At 41.4% G+C, this 20,403-nt stretch overlaps 1 long non-coding RNA gene across 1 annotated transcript; it reads right to left on the bottom strand.

The window, feature by feature from the left end:
* Window positions 1-4,722: 4,722 nt before the first annotated feature.
* Window positions 4,723-6,665, bottom strand: LOC141409725 (uncharacterized). Its single transcript, XR_012431672.1, has 2 exons — window positions 6,466-6,665; window positions 4,723-5,549 (listed from the first exon to the last, which is right to left on the bottom strand). It is a non-coding gene; the product is annotated as an uncharacterized lncRNA (long non-coding RNA).
* Window positions 6,666-20,403: the final 13,738 nt, after the last annotated feature.

The following is a 20,403-nucleotide window of genomic DNA, read 5'->3' on the forward strand; positions in this document are numbered from 1 at the left end:
TTAGACACCTAAATGGGAACCAGGAAAAAAAAACAAAACAAGAAAATACATGTAGCCCTATTTAGGTTCAATGAAATCTATCCATAACAATATATTTCAATTTTTCTGTTATTTTATTTTTTTAGAGACTGGGTCTTACTATGTTGCCCAGGCTAGAGTGCAGTGGGTATTCATAGGCACAATAATGGCACACCACAGCCTCAAACTCCTCGGTTCAAGCGATCCTCCTGCCTCAGCCTCTCGAGTAGCTGGTACTTCATTATTCTCTTTGATGTGGTGAGACCTTTGAACACCTAGTGTGATCATAAGATCTATGAAATGCTTAATTCTAGAGTCAGACATTACAATGAAATAAGAATTAACCCCATGTTATATTTTAGAATGTGTAGATCATATAAATATCATATAGATTTGTTGCTTTTCTAGTTTACATGTATTGCATAACATCTTTTCAAAATAGCAGTCTGCATTTAACCACTTTGACTTCATTGCTACCATTTACTGCTTATTTATCAACTGCTTGCAACCTGGCTCTAAAACTGGAATTATTTTGTCTAAGGTTATTAAATCACCTCCTCGTGGATAAACTCAGTAGCATCATGAGAAGTTTTGTTCTCCAGGAGATTTCTGCTGTGTTTGATGTAACTGATTTCTCTGCCTTCTACAATAATGTCCAACTTCACCCCTGACAATAAACCCATCAAGTTTTCCCCATACCCCCTGAGCCTTCCTTCCCCTCTCTCTCTTTCTGGGAGATTCCTCCTCCAAATACCCATTTTATGTCGTCATTGTTAAAAGTTCTTTTCTCAGTCTTGTCTTTTTTCAGTTTAAATGATAATCAAAATTCTCATTCTCTGGCGAAAGCTTCAAGCATCTCTGTTGATGACTCACAGATCTACATTTCAGTTTGCACTCCAGAGCCAAAGAAGTACACACTTTTCAAACTGTTTGCTAGATGTCCTCAGGTCGTCAAATTCAACATATCCCAAACCAAGTGCTTCCTTATCACCTTAATGTCTGGTCCTTCTGCTGAATTTCCTACCTTAGTCATGGAACTACCATAATTTCAGTCATCCTGGCTAGAAATCTTGCTGCCTTTGAACTTTCTTAATATATTTTTATAGACAGTAACTTGGGGAAAAAATGTATAAAAGACTTCAGAAGAGATGCACGCTTACTTCAAAGGCAGTGAGGTAGGGAGAAACTGGGAATTGACTCCGAATTCATACGTGGTCTGGAGAGAGAGGCATCCATTGAGAAAGCGTGCTAGTGGTCACTAAATCAGTAGATTGCAAGTCCCATTGACAATGCCTCAGATATGTTTTTCTTTTTATCTCTTCCTTGCTGGCCACACTGCTCTAGTTCAATACCTTGTATCTTTTGTTCTGGATTACTGTAAGAGCCTCCCAAATGTAGGGCCCTGGGCTTGGTTTTCAAAATCTACCTGCACAAGTCAGGACAAGAGAGAGGTGAGCAAGCAGTAGAACACACCAACGGGTGAAGGGAGTGGTAAGGAGGTTAGCTGACAGTCAGAGAAACATGAAGCAACAGGGTGAAGTGGACCTCAACACAGTTAGCGCCATCTTGGGACACACTGTAACACCTCGAATAAGAGAGTTGATAGGACCTCTCTAATTTGAGGGGGTAACAGAGTTGGAATATTGCCTTCTGTTCTTGCAACAACACACTAAAAGAAAGAGAGACAAAATGGAGCTTATTTGAGAGTGTGATCAGGATAGTGAAAAGGCCCAAAGTTATTTTTTCATGTGGAATTGCTGACTAACTGTTGATATTTAACTTGAAAAAGATAAAAGAGGGCTATTATAGTTGTCTTCATATATTAAAGTACTATCTTGTGGAAATCACCCAAGAACTTTCTAGATGTCAGAGCTGTCCTGAGATGGAATGCATTCAACAAATATTGATTGTATGCCTACAATGCTAGGCACTGGGGATACACGACAGGTAAGTCAGTCTCTGCCATCACAGAACTTGAGTTCTAGTATTACAGACAATAAGCAAATACACAAATAAATGGGCAATATAACTTCAGAAAGTGATGGGATGGGCTGCCACAGGAGACAATAATGCATGTGATGTTAGAACTATTTGAACCTAGTTTTGGTGATGACTTGGCAGAGCTTTAGGCATTGGATGTGTTACTAAATTAGATAACCTTTGGGGATCTTCAATTCCCAGATTTTATGACTTTGCCTTTCTACTATCACCTACCAAATTAGGATTTCCTCTCATACACCCTAAGGCTTAGAAACTCCAAACTCCTTGCTAATCCAGGAACAAACCCTTCACTGAGGTTAGTGAGTCAATAGTGACTCAGTGTGAGTATTTGCCCATGTGGTTCCCTTGCCTGGAATGTCTTTCTCTCACTTTTCCACCTCTCAAAATCCTACTTGTCCATAAAGGCTCAACTCCAAAATAAACTTTTTAATGAAGCCTTCTATGTAACACCAACACATACTGCTTCGCCGTCTGGGCCAGCTGGCACTTAGCTTGTAGCACTATTAAAGCATGTACTGTGTTTTACCTGTATTGGAATTCATTATTCCTTAGTCTATTTCCCTACTAGCTTCTGATTTTCTTCAGGGCAGGGACCACATCTTTCTCTTTGTATAATCTCCCATAGTGCAAGTCTTCTAGCACAGGGCTTTGCACCAAGAAGATATTCAACAAATAAATGAATGTCACACCAGGCAATAAGTTACTTGTTATCTGGACTGAATTAGACATGACCACCGCTGAAGTGAGAAAAATAATAACCTATTGGTATAATTAAGAACTTTCTCTCCCAACTTCTGCTATATCCCTCTCTACTTACTAGGTATGTGTGACCCCGGGGCAAGTTGCCTAACATCTTCACGCCTCAGTTCCTTCATTTGTACAATGGCAATCATACTGACTTCATAGTGCCTACCTATGAAGCACCTTTTTCATTAGGCTGTTTCAAGGATTAAGTACAACAATCCATGTCAACTGCCTAGTACAGTACCTACCACGTTATTAATCTTCACTAAATATTAGCAATTATTATTATTAATCTTAGGCTTTGCTGCCCTTCCATAGCTTTATGGTTTGAAAGTATGGCTTAAGGGTAAGAAAAATAAAACATTTTGAACAGAAATAACAAGAGAAGGCAAATGATTGACCTTATATTAGGTACATTTTCTTTCTTTCTTTCTTTTTTTTTGAGATGGAGTCTTGCTCTGTCACTGAGGCTGGAGTACAGTGGCGCAATCTCGGCTCACTGCAACCTCCGCCTTCTGGGTTCAAGCGATTCTCCTGCCTCAGCCTCCCAAATAGCTGGGACTACAGGTGCCCGCCACCATGCCCAGCTAATTTTTTGTATTTTTAGTAGAGATGGGGTTTCACCCTCTTAGCCAGGATGGTTTCAATCTCCTGACCTTGTGATCTGCCCACCTCCACTTCCCAAAGTGCTGGGATTACAGGTGTGAGCCATCACACCCAGCCATATTAGGTACATTTTCTACCATCCTATCAGGCAAAGATAATTTGAGACATAAAATTAAGAGGGAAGCCTCTACTTGTATTGAATTTGAAAACAGTGTAATAGAAAGACTGAATATAGATAACAGAGCCCCTGCAGGGGATGGGAATTAGAGACCACCTTCCCTTGACAGATGAGAAAACAGGCGGTTCAGAGAGGTTCAGTGACTTGTCAAGGGTGAGAATGGGAAGACTAACCTTAACCTGGCAGGCTCCTTAGCCACTACTCTCCCTACTGCATTCTGCTGTTTCCCAGTTGCATGGCTGAGGCCAGCACAGATTGAAGATGCTGTTACTCCAAAGTCTTATAGGCCCCAAGACTTTTTTTATTGCTAGCACACTATAGGCAGCAAGCCTCATTTCGGACTACTGGGGCTGAGGCTGATACTCTTCTGGCCTTAGGGGGAATTGATTCACAGGCTCAGGCAGGCTGGGGCCTGCAGGTAGAGGTTATTTGGGCTTTAACTGTGAAAGGCTGGGCACATAACAAAGGCAGAGAACCTGAGGCTTGTCTGATGTGTATTTAACCCAGGAGAAGAGGACAGTGTACACTTCTGTGTGTATGTGTCAGGAAGACAAACCCTGGAACGAATCCAGATGTGCCCCAAAATGCCAAAGCCAAGCAAAAGGGATTTTCAAGCTATGTTTGGGAGTAAGCAGCAGAAATTAGAAAGGGATAATCCTCACCCTCTTGCTCTTTGAGAAGTGTGTAATGTGTTTTGAGACAGAGTCTCGCTCTTGTCACCCAGGCTAGAGTGCAGTGGCGCAATCTCGGCTCACTGCAACCTCTGCCTTCCTAGTTCAAGTGATTCTCCTGCCTCAGCCACCCGAGTAGTGGGGATTACAGGCGCCCGCCACCATGCCCAGCTAATTTTTGTATTTTTAGTAGAGACAGGGTTTCACCATGTTGGCCAGGCTGGTCTCAAACTCCTGACCTCAGGTGATCCACCTGCCTCAGCCTCCCAAAGTGCTGGGATTACAGGTATGAGCCACCACGCGTGGCCGAGAAGTGTGTAATGTTAGTAAAGAATGGAAACAATGCAGAGTTACTTTGATCTCTAGTAAGGGAATGGTGTTTAACTGGAGAGGTTAGAATAAACAGAGAGAAGGAATTGAAGCCCACCTGAGGGAGGAGTTAGTAAAAGCACACATTGCTGCTTTTTCTGAGTTTTGGGCTTGAAAGAATTACATAACAAGGGATTATGTTTAATACATTATGTTTATGTAGGGCTTTTCTGTTACGAAAAGTTTGTCATTTCAATAATCAACTATTTCAATTCCATAAACATTCATATGCAAAGCTTATATACAAAGCACAGCCACTTTTCCCCACTCAAATTGGATGATACAACCTCTAAACATGCTTTTCTAAACATAAATGAAGCACACCCTGCTTCTCCTCCTGCGTTATGAAGGGCTCTTGATGCACCTATACCATGTGCCGGGAAAGTGAAGCTGTAGATGACATAAAGCATCTCCCTGAGGAGTCAGTTACTGGAGAATTTAGGTGTGTACATGTATGGGAGGGAGAGAGGTGTGCGCTTCTATATTAAAACCAACAGCTATTTTGTGGAGTAGAGGACAAAGTCTGTTCCATCAGGCTGCTTTTAGGCTTCATTATGGGCAGGTCCTGGTGCAATAGGATGTCTTTTTAGTGGTAAAGTTTAAAAAGCACTAAATCTTAACCTGGACACTCAGACAAATGCAATAATTTGTAGGCAAATTAAAATGTCACTATTCTGGCAGGGTGGTGCACACCTGTAGTTCTGGCTACTCAGGAGGTTGAGGTGGGAGGGTTGCTTGAGTCCAGGAATTCTGGGCTGTAGTGTGCTATGCTGATCCAGTGCCTGCACTAAGTTCTGTATCAATATGGTAACCTCTTGGAAGTGGGCGACCAGCAGGTTGCCTAAGGAGAGGCGAACCGACCCAGGTCAGAAAAGAAACAGGTCAAAACTCCCAAGCTCACCAGTAGTGAGATCACGCCTGTGAACAGCCACTGCATGCCAGCCTGGGCAATATCACTGTCTCTAAAAAAACAAAACAAAAACAAAAACAAAAAACTTTACTAAGTCATGCACCACTTATTTGGAATTTGTAATAATCGGAATAAGTCCTATAGTCTGGTTATAGTCATAATGCAAAAATAATGATGAAATGCTTTATTTTTTCAGTTCTATGGTGATTTAAATACTAAAGAAAACATTTTTTAAAACCTCAAATACATTATAAGCAGTAATTTATGTTCAAATATGTAATGCACAAATTTGAAGTATCCTTGTCTATTCACCAAAGCAGATGTGGAAAGTTGATCAGTCTCATTTGAATTACATCACACATTTGAATATTTATAAAACTTCCTTTGATTTATTTAACAATATTCTTGTAATCAAGGCTTTTCCTTCACTGCTTCCCTCTTCTTGTCATTCGTGATAATCAGTGAGGTTTAGATCACTAACCACCCCCCATTTCCTACCACACAAATCTTCCAAAGAAGGCGTGGTTTCCTAGCTTGAAATTGGGCAAGTTGTAACAGCGTCATTGCATTGAAGTTCCCCAACATGATTACCCTTGAAATGACCTCGTTAGCTTCAATTGTGAGGGGAAAACTTGGCAAACAATAATAATTTGATGGGCCATTTCCCATCAAAACCCTGACACATCTGGTAATCATTTCTTGTCCTGAATCATTTATTCAATTTAGGTTGAAAAAGATTGTCACAAATTTCACTTCTATGGTAAACAAAACAAACAAAGCAAACAAACATTTGCACATTCATTCCCAACTTTAGTGAATTCCCTACTATGAGGGTGGCAAATTCTATATAAAGTTCACTTGCTGTGAACACTATGTGTTGTAAACACACTGGAGTTTTTAATTCTCAACATTGCTTTATCTACATTTATCCCATGCCTTACTGTTTTCTGGGTATCAGTTCTACTCACCTCGCCCCATGGCTTAAGACCAGAGGAGCAAGTTGTGTGTGGAATGGAAAGCATGTTGTCTTGACCACAGTGGAAGGACTGTGTGTGGCTTTGGGAATATTCATCTCACTTCTCTGGGCTTCAGTTTCCCCATCTTTAACATGTGTGAGTTGGATATGCACCATCTTTTTGATGACTGTCAGCTCCAAGAGTACCTGCTTCTACAGTGTGAAGCAAGGAGAGGTCAGATTAGAAAGATGATGGAGGCTGGGGCAAGTAGTTGCAGGAGGACTTTGAATGCAAGACTGAAGAGCTTAGATTTTCCATGATAGGCAGAGGTATCAATTTAGACTCCTGAGGGGCAGGCGGAAGTGATGACAGTGGTGTGAGAGTTAGATAAATCTGACAAGTGTGTAAGATGCACTAGAGTGGATTTAGGGATGTGACACATACACTGTAATAGCAAAGTCAAGGCAAATATTCCCTCATTAGTTTTACCACCCAGAAGGGAAAAGATTCCACTCCAGTCTTCTTGAAGAGATACTTAAATAAGAAATTGTAAGCTAAGAGGAAAATACAGGGTAGAGGGCTTAACTTTTTGCTGTCTACCAATAGTCATCTTGCCCACATCCCCTATACAAGTACAGGCCTTTAGAGTTTTCAAATACTTTTCACAGGTGCTGCCTCATTTCATCCCCCTCAAGAATCAAATATTTTCCAACAACAGAAAGAGTCCTAATCCAGGGCCAAGAAGCAGCAGACCACAGACTTTTTTAGGCCACCTGGTCACATGAGCATTTTTTTATGGAATGGTTTACTGATGGCTACTTAGAGCAGGTACTCTTGAGGAGTGGCCATGAGTAATGAAGCATGGAAGTCCATCTACCTCCTGGAGCCACATGAATGGCAAGTGGATCTCTGGCCTTCTGGATATCCCCATGAGTGCACATTGACTCAGTTATATAGTACAACCTTTTGGGAAGTGAGAGTGCCTCCCACAGCCAAGTGCTTTACAGGGCAGCTATCCTCTCATCTGAAGGTAGACTAGGCATATATCACATGAGAGCTCTCATAGGCAAAGATATAGGTTGAAAATGACCTGACAATTCTACTTTATAGGTGTGGCTACCTTAAGTGCTTTGTCTTAACACTTAAGACTTTTTTTTTTTTTTTTTTTCTTTTGAGACGGAGTCTCGCTCTGTCGCCCAGGCTGGAGTGCAGTGGCGCGATCTCGGCTCACTGCAAGCTCCGCCTCCCGGGTTCATGCCATTCTCCTGCCTCAGCCTCCCGAGTAGCTGGGACTACAGGCGCCCACAACCGCGCCCGGCTAATTTTTTGTATTTTTAGTAGAGACGGGATTTCACCGTGGTCTCGATCTCCTGACCTTGTGATCCGCCCGCCTCGGCCTCCCAAAGTGCTGGGATTACAGGCGTGAGCCACCGCGCCCGGCCTAACACTTAAGACTTAAACTGGCTGGGCGCAGTGGCTCACACCTGTAATCCCAGCACTTTGGGAGGCCGAGGCGGGCAGAACACGAGGTCAGGAGCTCAAGACCAGCCGGACCAATATGGTGAAACCCCATCTCTACTAAAAATACAAAAATTAGCTGGGTGTGGTGGCACGTGCCTGTGGTCCCAGCTACTCAGGAGGCTGAGGCAGGAGAATCACTTGAACCCGGAAGGCGGAGGTTGCAGTGAGCCGAGATCATGCCACTGTACTCCAGCCTGGGTGACAGAGCAAGACTGTCTCAAAAAAAAAAAAAAAAAAAAAGACGTAAACGTCCTCCCCAAGGATTTGCCTAGACTAAGGTGGTTTCCAATTTTCCAGATAATTAAATGGCAAAATGCCCAGTTCCTACTATTTTATTTTCAGGTAGCCTTCAGCAAGTTCCTCGTCAACAGTCTGTAAGGCCATGTCTAATATAGGCTATCTTCCCTCTTGTGGGTGATAGGAGGCTCTTTTGCCATCCACAGTGGAATCTGATTTTTTTTTTTTTTTTGAGATGGAGTTTGGCTCTTGTTGCCCAGGCTGGAGTGCAATGGCGCGATCTTGGCTCACTCCAAGTTCTGTCTCCCAGGTTCAAGCAATTCTCCTGCCTCAGCCCCCTGAGTAGCTGGGGCTACAAACTCCTGACCTCAGGTGATCCACCCACCCACCTCGGCCTCCCAAAGTGCTGGGATTACAGGCATGAGCCACCGCGTCTAGCCTTGATTTTTATTTTTTTTGGCAAATCATCATTTGGCTGTCAGCATAGTATGTATCCTCTTCCTAAATCAATGCGATCCTAATTTTGGCAGGGAACAAGTTGTTTTTTTAGGGAGCATGATGAAGCTTCTTTCATAAGTAATCATTTGGATGCCAATAGATTATAGCCTCACCACTAAAGCTCAAGGCAAGGATCCAGTCTCTCTTTTAAATGAGAATCTGGCAAAAGCATTGAGGTTTGTCCCCATATTCACTGGGTCTTTGGCCACTTTCCAGAGGGGAAAAAATCTATTAGATTCCTTGTAAGGCTTCAGCCAGTCTAAAATTCCCAACTTTTGACTCATTCCCTTTGGAGATAAGTTTTGCTGTATCTTTGACAAAATCCTATAGATTACCATTAACCCTGCAGTTGTACAAAATATCAGCATGGATTATTTCAATTTGGTTTGTCTTGCTCTGTCGCCCAGGCTGGAGTGCAGTGGCATGATCTAGTCTCACTGCAACCTCCATATCCGGGGTTCATGCGATTCTCCTGCCTCCTGAGTAGCTGGGACTACTGCACCCAGCTAATTTTTCTATTTTTTAGTAGAGGCAGGGTTTTACTATGTTGGCCAGGCTGGTCTCGAACTCCTGACCTCAAGCGATCTGCTGGCCTCGGCCTCCCAAAGTGCTAGGATTACAGGCATGAGCCACCACTGGTTTGTACCTTCTCTGTGAGGAAGATTCCAAACTACTGCTTAATGTTCCGTTCTACTAGCAAATAATGCAAATCTTAATTTGGATAGAAGACAGCCACTTCTTGGCGTCCAGAGTGATCATCTTACTGGCCTCAAGTTACTCCTTCAAGACATTATTGGGGAAGGGGGGGGGGTCAGGACAATTTCTGTTTTGCGTTCAAGAGAAATATTTAGTATCCCCATACCTGCTGAATGTACTGTTACCTACCTCTAATTCCTGATTTCCTTAGCTTAAGTGTTCTATCTACTCAAAGTTTCCCTGCAATGTGACTTTACCTTCATAATTCTGACTCTATATAGTTGTAGAGGCCTCTAAAGTTTTAATAATGAATCTAATATTCTTTGCAGTCTTTTAAAAAATTGATATGGTGGTCTACTGTCTCCCTTCTTTGACCTTTCTACTATTTCCACATCTTCACAGTCCTTAAAAGTGAAGGAGTCAAAGTCTCAATTCTGTTATGTAATTCCACTTTGTTTCTCATCTGCCTTGTCCATCCTTATAAAGTTAGTGATCAATCCTATGTGGGATTGTTCTCTTGATATAGCTCCAGATTTCCTTCTTGGCAGTAGTTCAGGCACTGGTCTGAACCTTCCTCCTGCTTTGGGGATGGCACATAAATATCCTACTGGAATCTGTTAGCAAAGTAGGCGTACAGTGGCCTGCGGTAGCAGTAGTTTTCATTTGTCCAGTGTGCTGTTGCAGCCCTCTATCTTAAAAAATTTTTTTGTAATGGAACTCCTCTTTCTTATGGGGACATTTTCTACAAGGGTGGGTATATGGGATGGATCTGTCCAGTAGAGTATCCCATTGCTCACTTCAGCTATGCCCTGAACTCTTATGTATGTACACATGCCCTCATTTTCTTGGTATTCATCATATGCTATGTTGGGCCAGTAACAATACATCCATCGATTCACTCAACAAATATTTGTTGAGGACCTTCAAAATACCTAGCCTATATCTTTTTTCTTCCAAACCAGATTAAAAATTCTTCAGGGCACTGATAATGTCTTGTTTCTTTTTAAAAAATTCACTCTCAGGCTGGGTGTGGTGGCTCACGCCTGTAATCCCAGCACTTTGGGAGGCCGAGGCGGGTGGATCACCTGAGATTGGGAGTTTGAGACTAGTCTGACCAACATGGAGAAGCCCCGTCTCTACTAAAAATACAGAATTAGCCAGGCGTGGTGGCACACGCTTATAATCCCAGCTACTCGGGAGGCTGAGGCAGGAGAATCACTTGAACTCAGGAGGTGGCGGTTGCGGTGAGCTGAGATCGCGCCCTTGCACTCCAACCTGGGCAATAAGAGCAAAACTTCGTTTCTAAATAAATAAATAAATAAATAAACAAATTCACTCTCATTGAGTACAATACTTTGTACATAATAGGTATTTAGTAAGTGCTCACTAATTAAATTCCAATTGCAATCACACTTCTAATCTGGTGGGACTCTATATGTACATCTTTCCTTTTAAAAAATCTTGTATCCATATATCAAATGCCATGAACATTGTTCTGTATTCCAAGAGTATCAGTGTCCAAGGCATCTACTTATTTTAATGCAATTATTAAACAACAATTACTATAACATATAAAGGAGTAAACAGTTAAATGAGAAAAAGGACCATGAGAAAAAAAAGGAAGTCACGTTATCAATTACTCTCATTTTATGAGACTTCTCTTGCCTGCTCAGACCATACCTTCATGCTTTTTCTTTAATATTATTCCAAGAACACAGTGGAATGCCATGTACCTGTGGCTGCTCAATACTTTTTCATCAATGTGGTAAAGTTGAGCTAGAAAAGGTAATTATAGTTTTCTCTGCTTCCATTTTTTATTTTTATTTTTTTTTGTGAGAGGGTCTCTCTGTCACCCAGGCTGGAGTGCAGTGGCACAATCACAGCTCACTGCAGCCTTGACCTCCTAGGCTCAAGTGATCCTCCTGCCTCAGTCTCTGAAGTAGCTGGGGTTACAGGTGTCCATCATCACACTTGGCTTTTTTTTTTTTTTTTTTGAGAGAGAGGGTCTCACTATGATGCCCAGGCTGGTCTCAAACTCTTGGGTTCAAGTGATCTGCCTGCCTTGGCCTCCTAAAGTGCTGGAATTACAGGTGTGAGCCACTGTACCCAGACGTTGCCTCCATTTTGTGATCTGTAAAATGGGAGAAGTATTACCTGTTTTGCCCACCTTACAGGTTCTGATGCACAACTACTACTATAATGTTCATTATAAACTACTAAGCTCTATATAAAAAGTAGAACCCCCGAGTTTCCTCTTACGCAAATGTATTAGTCCGTTTTAACGCTGCTGACAAAGACATACCTGTGACTGTGAAGAGAAAAAGATTTAATTGGACTTACAGTTCCACATGGCTGGCGAGGCCTCAGAATCATGCAGGAGGTGAAAGGCACTTCTTACATGGTGGCAGCAAGAGAAAATGAGGAAGAAGCAAACGTGGAGACCCCAGATAAACCCATCAGATCTTGTGAGACTTATTCACCACCAGAATAGCACAGGAAAGACTGGCCCCCCATGATTCAATTACCTCCCACTGAGTCCCTCCCATGACACATGGGAATTATGGGAGCTACAATTTAAGATGACATTTGGGTGGGGACACAGCCAAACTTGCAGCAAGTGATATGCTTTGGCTGTGTCCCCATCCAAATCACTTGCTGATATGGTTTGGCTGTGCCCCCACCCAAATCTCAACTTGAATTGTAGCTCCCAGAATTCCCACATGTAGCGGGAGGGACCTAGGGGGAGGTAATTGAATCACAGGGCAGGTTTTTCCATGCTGTTCTCGTGATAGTGAATAAGTCTCATGAGATGTGATGGTTTTATAAGGAAGAGTTCCCTTGAACACACCCTCTTGCCTGCAGCCATGTAATATGTCCTCTTCCTTTGTCCTTTACCATGATTGTAAGGCCTCCCCAGCCATGTGAAACTGTGAGTGCATTAAACCTTTTTCCTTTATAAATTACCCAGTCTTGAGTATATCATTAGCCTCATGAAAAGGAACTAATTCAGCAAGGTTCAGGTTCTTAAAATAGCATTTTAGGTGGAAATTACACTTTCAAAATTACCCTTTACAAGACCTTAAATATCAATAAATTTAGTCAGGCCAGTTTTTCCTCCAGTATTGGAACATATCACTCTTTCTTCGGTTGAGCACCAGATGAAGAATTGTATTTGACTTGCATATATGGGTTGTGTCGTTTAAAAAAAAAAAAAAAAAAAAAGGCCTAACTTTAAAAACTACCAATATTCTCACTTTCGTGAAATGGTCACACAAATAAGAACCTTGCGGAAATGGGGACCACCAAGTGAGGAAACAGCAGATGTTCCTCTCATTCTCATATTCTATATGAGCTAAAACATTTAATAATGAACTAATTAGGAATAGTTTTGCAATCCGTATTTCATTGGCTCCTGTCTTTGCTTGCTGATGCCGAACTTCAGCTCCTTGCAAAATCCTCTGCCCACAATTTCTAAGAGCCCCTACACAGTGTTCTACATGGGCTCAAGAATGAGGCATATCTGCGGCCATGTGGATATCTGCTGCTGAGTTTTCTTGAACACTTCTGGTACTCATCAGTGAGTCAGCCCCATTAAGCCAGGTCATTACCACGTGCTGCTGGACATCTTCATGACCTCCGTTGTGGCCCTCAAATAATCAAAATGCTTCTGTTTTCTGGAATCTCCGATACTGGAAAATCGTGCCATCATTTTCTGCATAAGTGGGTACAAGCCCTAACCCCTCATCTTTCGATTATATTGTGTGATGTAGTAACGATTTTAGTGCACTCCTATTTCTGCTCTTGGTACTTTCCTAGTGGACTCCACGAGGCTGTATTGGAATATTAATCTTCAAGATAGGTAAGGTGTTGTTCCGTCAATCCAAGGGTTCAACAGCTGGCATGGCATGGGCGCTGACCAACTGGAACACTGGCTGGTGCACTGTAGCTGTGCAAATTGACTGAAAAGCAGTCTGGCCAACCCCCACCTCTCTGTCATCCACACTTCTTGGCAGTCTTTCCGCCAAAACCCTTATGTAAATCACCTCTTGGCAGCCTGAACCTACCAATTTGCCAGATATGCCACGACATGTTTGAAGCCTGGTGGTGAACGGAGACTTGCCCCAAGCTGTGATTCTGTTATATTTGAATGCATCTAATTAAGAAATTTTGATACTCAAATTATATTGTAGAACCAATAATAGGAAAAAAAATTAATGTAAGAAAAAATTCAGAAAACCAACAAATTAATAAAACAACTTTTTTGGGGGGAGTATTTTCTCAGAGTGCTTGTCCATATGCAGATATTTTATAAAGTTGTAATTTTGATGGCTATAATTGTTTCGCTTTTTCAATTACAATCACACTACTCATTTTGCCAACATTTACTGAGTTCCCACGATGTGCACAGCATTGACTGAGATCAAGAGAAATGCCTTACACCTCCATGTAATTCTATTTATACTGGAAGAAAGTTAGATAATGAAGGCAAAGCATGTGCGTGTCCTCATTTGGCAACTCCCTGTTGATGACTTTTTTTTTCCCACTAGATGGTTTCTCTGGTGCTTAGAAGTACTTCACTTTAACTCCTCTCATGCCAGATTAAAAGCTTAACCTCCACAGAATAGTTTGCTTACTCAGAGTTCCAGCTGACATTGCTGTGTAAGATATTTGTTGTTAATTCTAAAAGGGTCCAAGAGCCTTTGGCCTTGGAAATAATTTTAAAATGCAGTTGAATAAACCAGTTAGGTTTTAAAGCATATACAGCAGTTTTCTCGATTTGTTGCAAGCAAATGCTTCCCACCATAAGTGGCATAGACCTGGGCACATAGTAGACCACAAGCACTTCCTGGTGGAATTAGGATATTCGTATCTTTTCATGTGTTGTCCAACACAGGCCAGCAAAATTTAAGAAGATTCTATATAATCATGTTTAAAGTCCTTAAGGATAAAAAGTAGAATAATTGGAACACTTTTGATAAGAAGACTAAAAGTGAAAACTTTATTCAAATTGTCAAGAAGTGGTTAGAGAAAGTGGAAGTGTACTGATAGGAAGATGTATTCAACTGTCTCAGACATGTTAAGTTCTCAAACAAACAAAAACAAACAAACAAACAAACAAAAAACCAAAAAAAACAGACTGGGTGTGGTGGCTCACACCTGTAATCCCAGCACTTTGGGGGGCCAAGGTGGGAGGACTGCTTGAGCCAGGAGTTCAAGACCAGTCTGGACAACGTAGGGAGACCTCTGTCTTTACAAAAATAAAAAAAGCCAGGTCAGTTGTGTGCCTGTAAGTCCCAGCTACCTGGGAGGCTAAGGCAGGAGGATTGCTTGAGCCCTGGAGGTAGGCTGCAGTGAGCCATGATCACACCTCTGCACTCCAGCCTGGGTGACAGAGCAACAAATTATCTAAACAATAACAACAACAATAACAACAAACCAAAAAGAAAAAACAATCAGAGTTGATATTTTCCTAAGACTCCTAACTGGTCCTAGAAGACTAGCAAGATTTGGCCAGGCATGGTGGCTCACACCTGTAATCCCAGCACTTTGGGAGGCCGAGGCAGGCAGATCACAAGGTCAGGAAATTGAGACCATCCTGGCTGACACAGTGAAACCCTGTCTCTACTAAAAATACAAAAAATTAGCCAGGCGTGGTGGTGGGCGCCTGTAGTCCCAGCTACTGGGGGGGCTGAGGCAGGAGAATGGCGTGAACCTGGGAGGTGGAGCTTGCAATGAGCCAAGATCGCGCCACTGCACTCCAGCCTGGGTGATAAGAGTGAGACTCTGTCTCAAAAAATAAAAAAAAAAAAAGAGTAGCAAGATTTAGTTAGGAGAATAACAGTCATTTTCCCTAAATTATTACTTTTATCTTCAAGTCCTGAACACTACTAGTGCATACACAATATATGTTGTAAAAATAAAGAACAACAGCACCAGCCTGGACAACATGGCAAGACCCTGTTTCCACAAAGTAATTTTAAAAGTTAGCTGGGTGTGGTGGCATGCACTTGTAGCCCCAGCTACTTGGGGGGAAGTGGGCAGTGGCAGGGCATGGCTGAGGCAGGAGGGTTGACCTGAGCAAAGGAGTTTGAGGTTGCAGTGAGCTATGATCACACCACTGCACTCCAGCCTGGGCAGCAGAGTGAGACCCCATCTCTAAAAATAAAAATAAAAAATAAGGCAGCAGAGATAGCAAAACATTAACGGTTTCATAAAACTGAGACATAAACACTCATAAGGATCCTTTCTGGTTTCATATCTGGCACTTCATACTACTGTCTGATCTAGATGTTACAGAGAAACACATTCCTTGAGGCTTTGTACATTCCTTCCCATTTTCTTTTCTTTCAAGATTCCATCCTACAGGGCACAGGAATGAAGCATCTTGATACAATTCAAATAAAGTTTTGGCCTGATTAAGGGAGACCAGCCCTCTGCATTCTGAAATTCCTTTTTGGATGATCCATAGGAGATCTTAATTTTTTTTCACTTCCACGTACCCCCTGCCAAGGATATTCAATATGCAAGAAACCAAATACCAATTTTCTTGTAGCTTTCACATTTCCTATCAACATAACATAGATTAAAGACCTAAAGACTTCTGTTCCATTCTGAGAGATGTGAGTCCCATTTCCATGTGAAGGAAATCTGACCGTTTCTGATTTACAGCTACTGAGGGCCTAAAATATTTGTTCTGAGAATTTCTCAGGCCTGTATTTATTACAGTTTAATGCACATAAAACAAAGCTGAATTCCTAGAATTTGCTGTAAAGAAGTATACTTAAATCGAAGTATTCAATCAACACATACTGTTTTCAATTCATTTATTCAATTCAATGTGAAAATACTTACATTCTTGTATAAAAAAGTTCTTTTCAAAAAATGTGAATGGAAATGAGGTAAAATAAATAAAACTCAAGTAGTTCAAAATAATCTAATCAGTAATAATATAATAAACCACATGATTATACCCTTAGAAGCAAACATGTGACAAGCATGAAAAACTAATGTCAGAGGCATGTGAACCAGAGCAACTCCATCTTAAACAGGAGCTGGGCAAAATGAGGCTGAAATCTACTGGGCTGCATTCCCAGACGGTCAGTTAAGGCATTCTAAGTGACAGGATGAGATAGGAGGTCTGCACAAAATACAGGTCATAAAGACCTTGTTGATAAAACAGGTTGCAGTAAAGGAGCTGGCCAAAACGCACAAAAACCAAAATGGCGACGAGAGTGACCTCTGGTCGTCCTCACTGCTACACTCTCACCAGTGCCATCACAGTTTACAAATGTGCCACGATAGTTTAGACCCTATATGGTCTAAAAAGGGGAGGCATGATTAATCCACTCCTTGGTTAGCATATCATCAAGAAATGACCATAAAGAATGGGCAACCAGGCCGAGCACGGTGGCTCACGCCTGTAATCCCAGCACTTTGGGAGGCCGAGGTGGGCGGATCAACTGAGGTCGGAAGTTCGAGACCAACCTGACTAACATGGAGAAACCCTGACTCTACTAAAAATACAAAATTAGCTGGGAGTGGTGGCAGCGCATGCCTGTAATCTCAGCTACTTGGGAGGCTGAGGCAGAATAATTGCTTGAACCTGGGAGGTGGAGGTTGCGGTAAGCCGAGATAACGCCATTGCATTCCAGCCTGGGCAACAAGAATGAAAACTCCGTCTCAAAAGGAAAAAAAAAAAAAAAAAAAAAAAAGGCAGCCAGCAGCCCTTGGGGCTGCTCTGTCTATGCAGTAGCCATTCTGTTATTCCTTTACTTTCTTAGTACTTGCTTTCACTTTGCACTGCAGAGTCACCCTGAATTCTTCCTTGTGTGAGATCCAAGAACCCTCTCCTGGGGTCTGGATCGTGACCCCTTTCCTGTAACAGATTCAAGTGTTTTTCTTTTCTTTTATATAGCATAGTCCTTTAAGGTGTTGAAATCAGAGTATTTATATAATTTGCCAAAGGCTTGATACGCAACTTTTAATACAACCAGTCTACTTCACAGTGACAGTGTTTCAAACACTCTCCCTCTTCTTTTTGGGTAGTCATTCATTACTTTCCCATTTGGGCACACCTCACTGGTTATAAGACACATGACCAACTATGCCACGTCTTGTTACTCTGGACATATTTTCAGCAACAGGAAAAACCACAGTGTATGTTACTTCAGAGGCTTTCCTATAATGGTAATGTCTTACATCTGCTAAAATACCTCTCCACTGTCTACAGGACAAAGCCCAGTCTTTTTTTTTTTTTTTTTTTTCCCTGTAACATTTAAAACTCCCTCAAACCTACCTTTTCAACTTTATCTTCCATTAGTCTTCTCTATCAGCTTTTTGTTCCAGCCAAACTGGTTTTCCCAAAGTCAGAAGAACAGAGTCACACTGTCCTTAATTACTCTTACAGCTCCACCCACATGCCGGTTTACTAAAGAGAGGGTTTATCTGATGGGCTGAAATGGAAGTGATGGAAAGTAATTTACTTCCCCTCTCCTTTCTTCATCTTCAAATCTTACTAGTCATCCTTTATGATCACTTTAGATTGAAGTGTCTTCCACTCACCTATTATACATAGGAATGCATGGGCAATTTATTTAAACTTTGTAGTAACAACGATATTAACAAATTATGGGCCAGGCATGGTGACTCATGCCAGTACAGTAATCCTAGCATTTTGAGAAGCCATGGCAGGCAGATTTTGAGCCCAGGAGTTCGAGACCAGTCTGGGCAACATGACGAAACCCCATTTATACAAAAAATACAAAAATTAGCTGGGTGTGGTGGTGCACCCTTGTAGTCCTAGCTACTTGGGGGGATGAGGCAGCAGGATCCCTTGAACTTGGGAGGTTGAGGCTGCCGCACTCCAGCCTGGAGGACAAAGTGAGACCGTGTCTCAAAAAAATAAATAAAAACCAAATTATGTTCTGCCTCACAACTCTTTTATAAATTCAAAATGTGATTTTTATAATTTATTATTTAACTTTTCATGTAGTTGCTTCCCTAGAGGGTAAACTCCCACAGGACACTGATCCTCTCATTCATCTTATATCAGATGCCTAGCAGGTGTCTCAAATATAATAGTCGCTATTGTCTAGTTTTACTATTTTAACTTATATGACAAAGGATTACCATAAAAATTTTGGTTGGAAAGCTTTGCTGAGAAATGTGAATTTTTTGAAAGAATTCCATTGTAATTAGAGGCTTCTGAGGGACTGTGAATCACAATGAAGAAATAATATAAATGTTATTTTTTGGGCCAATTCCCCTTAAAATCAAACACAGAAGTGGAGTACAGTGGCTTACACCTGTAATCCCAGCTACTTAGGAGGCTGAGGTAGGAGGACTGCTTGAGCCCAGAAGTTCAAGGCTGTAGTGAGCTATGACTGTGCTACTGCACTCCATCTTGGATAACAGCAAGAATAAAAAATAAATAAAAGTAAACAAATAGAAATGTATTATAAAAATACCAAAGACATTTAAATATTTTCATTTATAATTAAATATGTTATTGACAAGTTATTCTAATTTCTGTCTTCCTTTCCAATCTTGATCCAAATGTACTTACGTTTTACAGATTGGAAATATGGTACATATACAACCTGAAGTTCTATATTTTTCAATTAGTGTTGTTTCCTAAACATATTTCTGAGTTACTTTTGGTAGTTGTATTTATTTTTACTGGCTGCCTAATATGGAGTTAATATAACATAATTTACTTTACTCCTCTATTATCCTGTGATATTTTCCTTTACTTTCTCTTGGCCCACATCTTAGACATTACATAATTTCAAACTATCTCAAGGTCTCCAAATACCTTGTTAAACATTTCAGGCATTGCATAACCTTTTCTCTTTGCCTGGAACGTTCTTCCCTTCCTTATCCATCTGTACAACTATTCTTTGTCTAAACTAGTGGTTCATAAACTTTTTTTTCTTTTTTTGAGACTGAGTTTCACTCTTGTTGCCCTGGCTGGAGTGCAATGGTGCAATCTCAGCTCACTGCAACCTCCAACTCCCGGGTTCAAGCAATTCTCCTGCCTCAGCGTCCCAAATAACTGGGATTATAGATGTCCGCCACCACGCCCAGCTAATTTTTGAAGTTTTAGTAGAGACGGGGTTTCACCATGTTGACCAGGCTAGTCTCAAACTCCTGACCTCAGGAGATTCACCTGCCTTGGCCTCCCAAATTGCTGGGATTACAGGTATGAGCCACCATGCCCGGCTTGTCCATAAATTTCTGATCTTGAGCTAACATGATATGCACATTATAAGACATACACAGAAATAAAAAAAGGATTAAAGGTGCAGTATTTTAAAGATAAATTTCAACCAGCCAGGCGTGGTGGTTTGCGCCTGGTAATCCCAACACTGTATGAGGCTGAGGGGGGCAGATGACCTGAGGTTGGGAGTTCGAGACCAGCCTGACTAACATGGAGAAACCCGGTCTCTACTGAAAATACAAAAGTAGCTGGCATAGTGGCACGTGCCTGTGATCCCAGCTACTTGGGAGGCTGAGGCAGGAGAATCACTTGAATCCGGGAGGCAGAGGTTGCAGTGAGCCAAGATCGCGCCATTGTACTCTATGCTGGGCAACAAGAGCGAAACTCCGTCTCAAAAATAAATAAATAAATAAATGAAGATAAATTTCAATTATTTAAGGTCCCAAACCATTTTGTTTTCACCCTCCAACTGCTATTGGGCCCCTAACAATTATTAACACTTTTTCCAAAGCATTAATCTTCGTTTTGATAATTGTGATGACTTCATACTACCATAGCTACATCTCAATCATACTTTAACTTAGAGTAGGCTTTGACTTTAACAATAGTGGACAGTAACTTCATGTTTCAAATATTCTTGAGAATTTCAAAATATTCATGGCCCATTTCTTGTCAAATTTAGTAAGTACATTATTGTTTTTATCTAGTGATGTGACTGATGAAGAGCTCCTACTAACAGTAGGAGAATGTCAGCTTTGCCATTTTGTTTACTCTTTAAA

This window comes from Macaca fascicularis, chromosome 2, assembly GCF_037993035.2.
Source record: "Macaca fascicularis isolate 582-1 chromosome 2, T2T-MFA8v1.1".
NCBI classification, from domain to species: domain Eukaryota; kingdom Metazoa; phylum Chordata; class Mammalia; order Primates; family Cercopithecidae; genus Macaca; species Macaca fascicularis.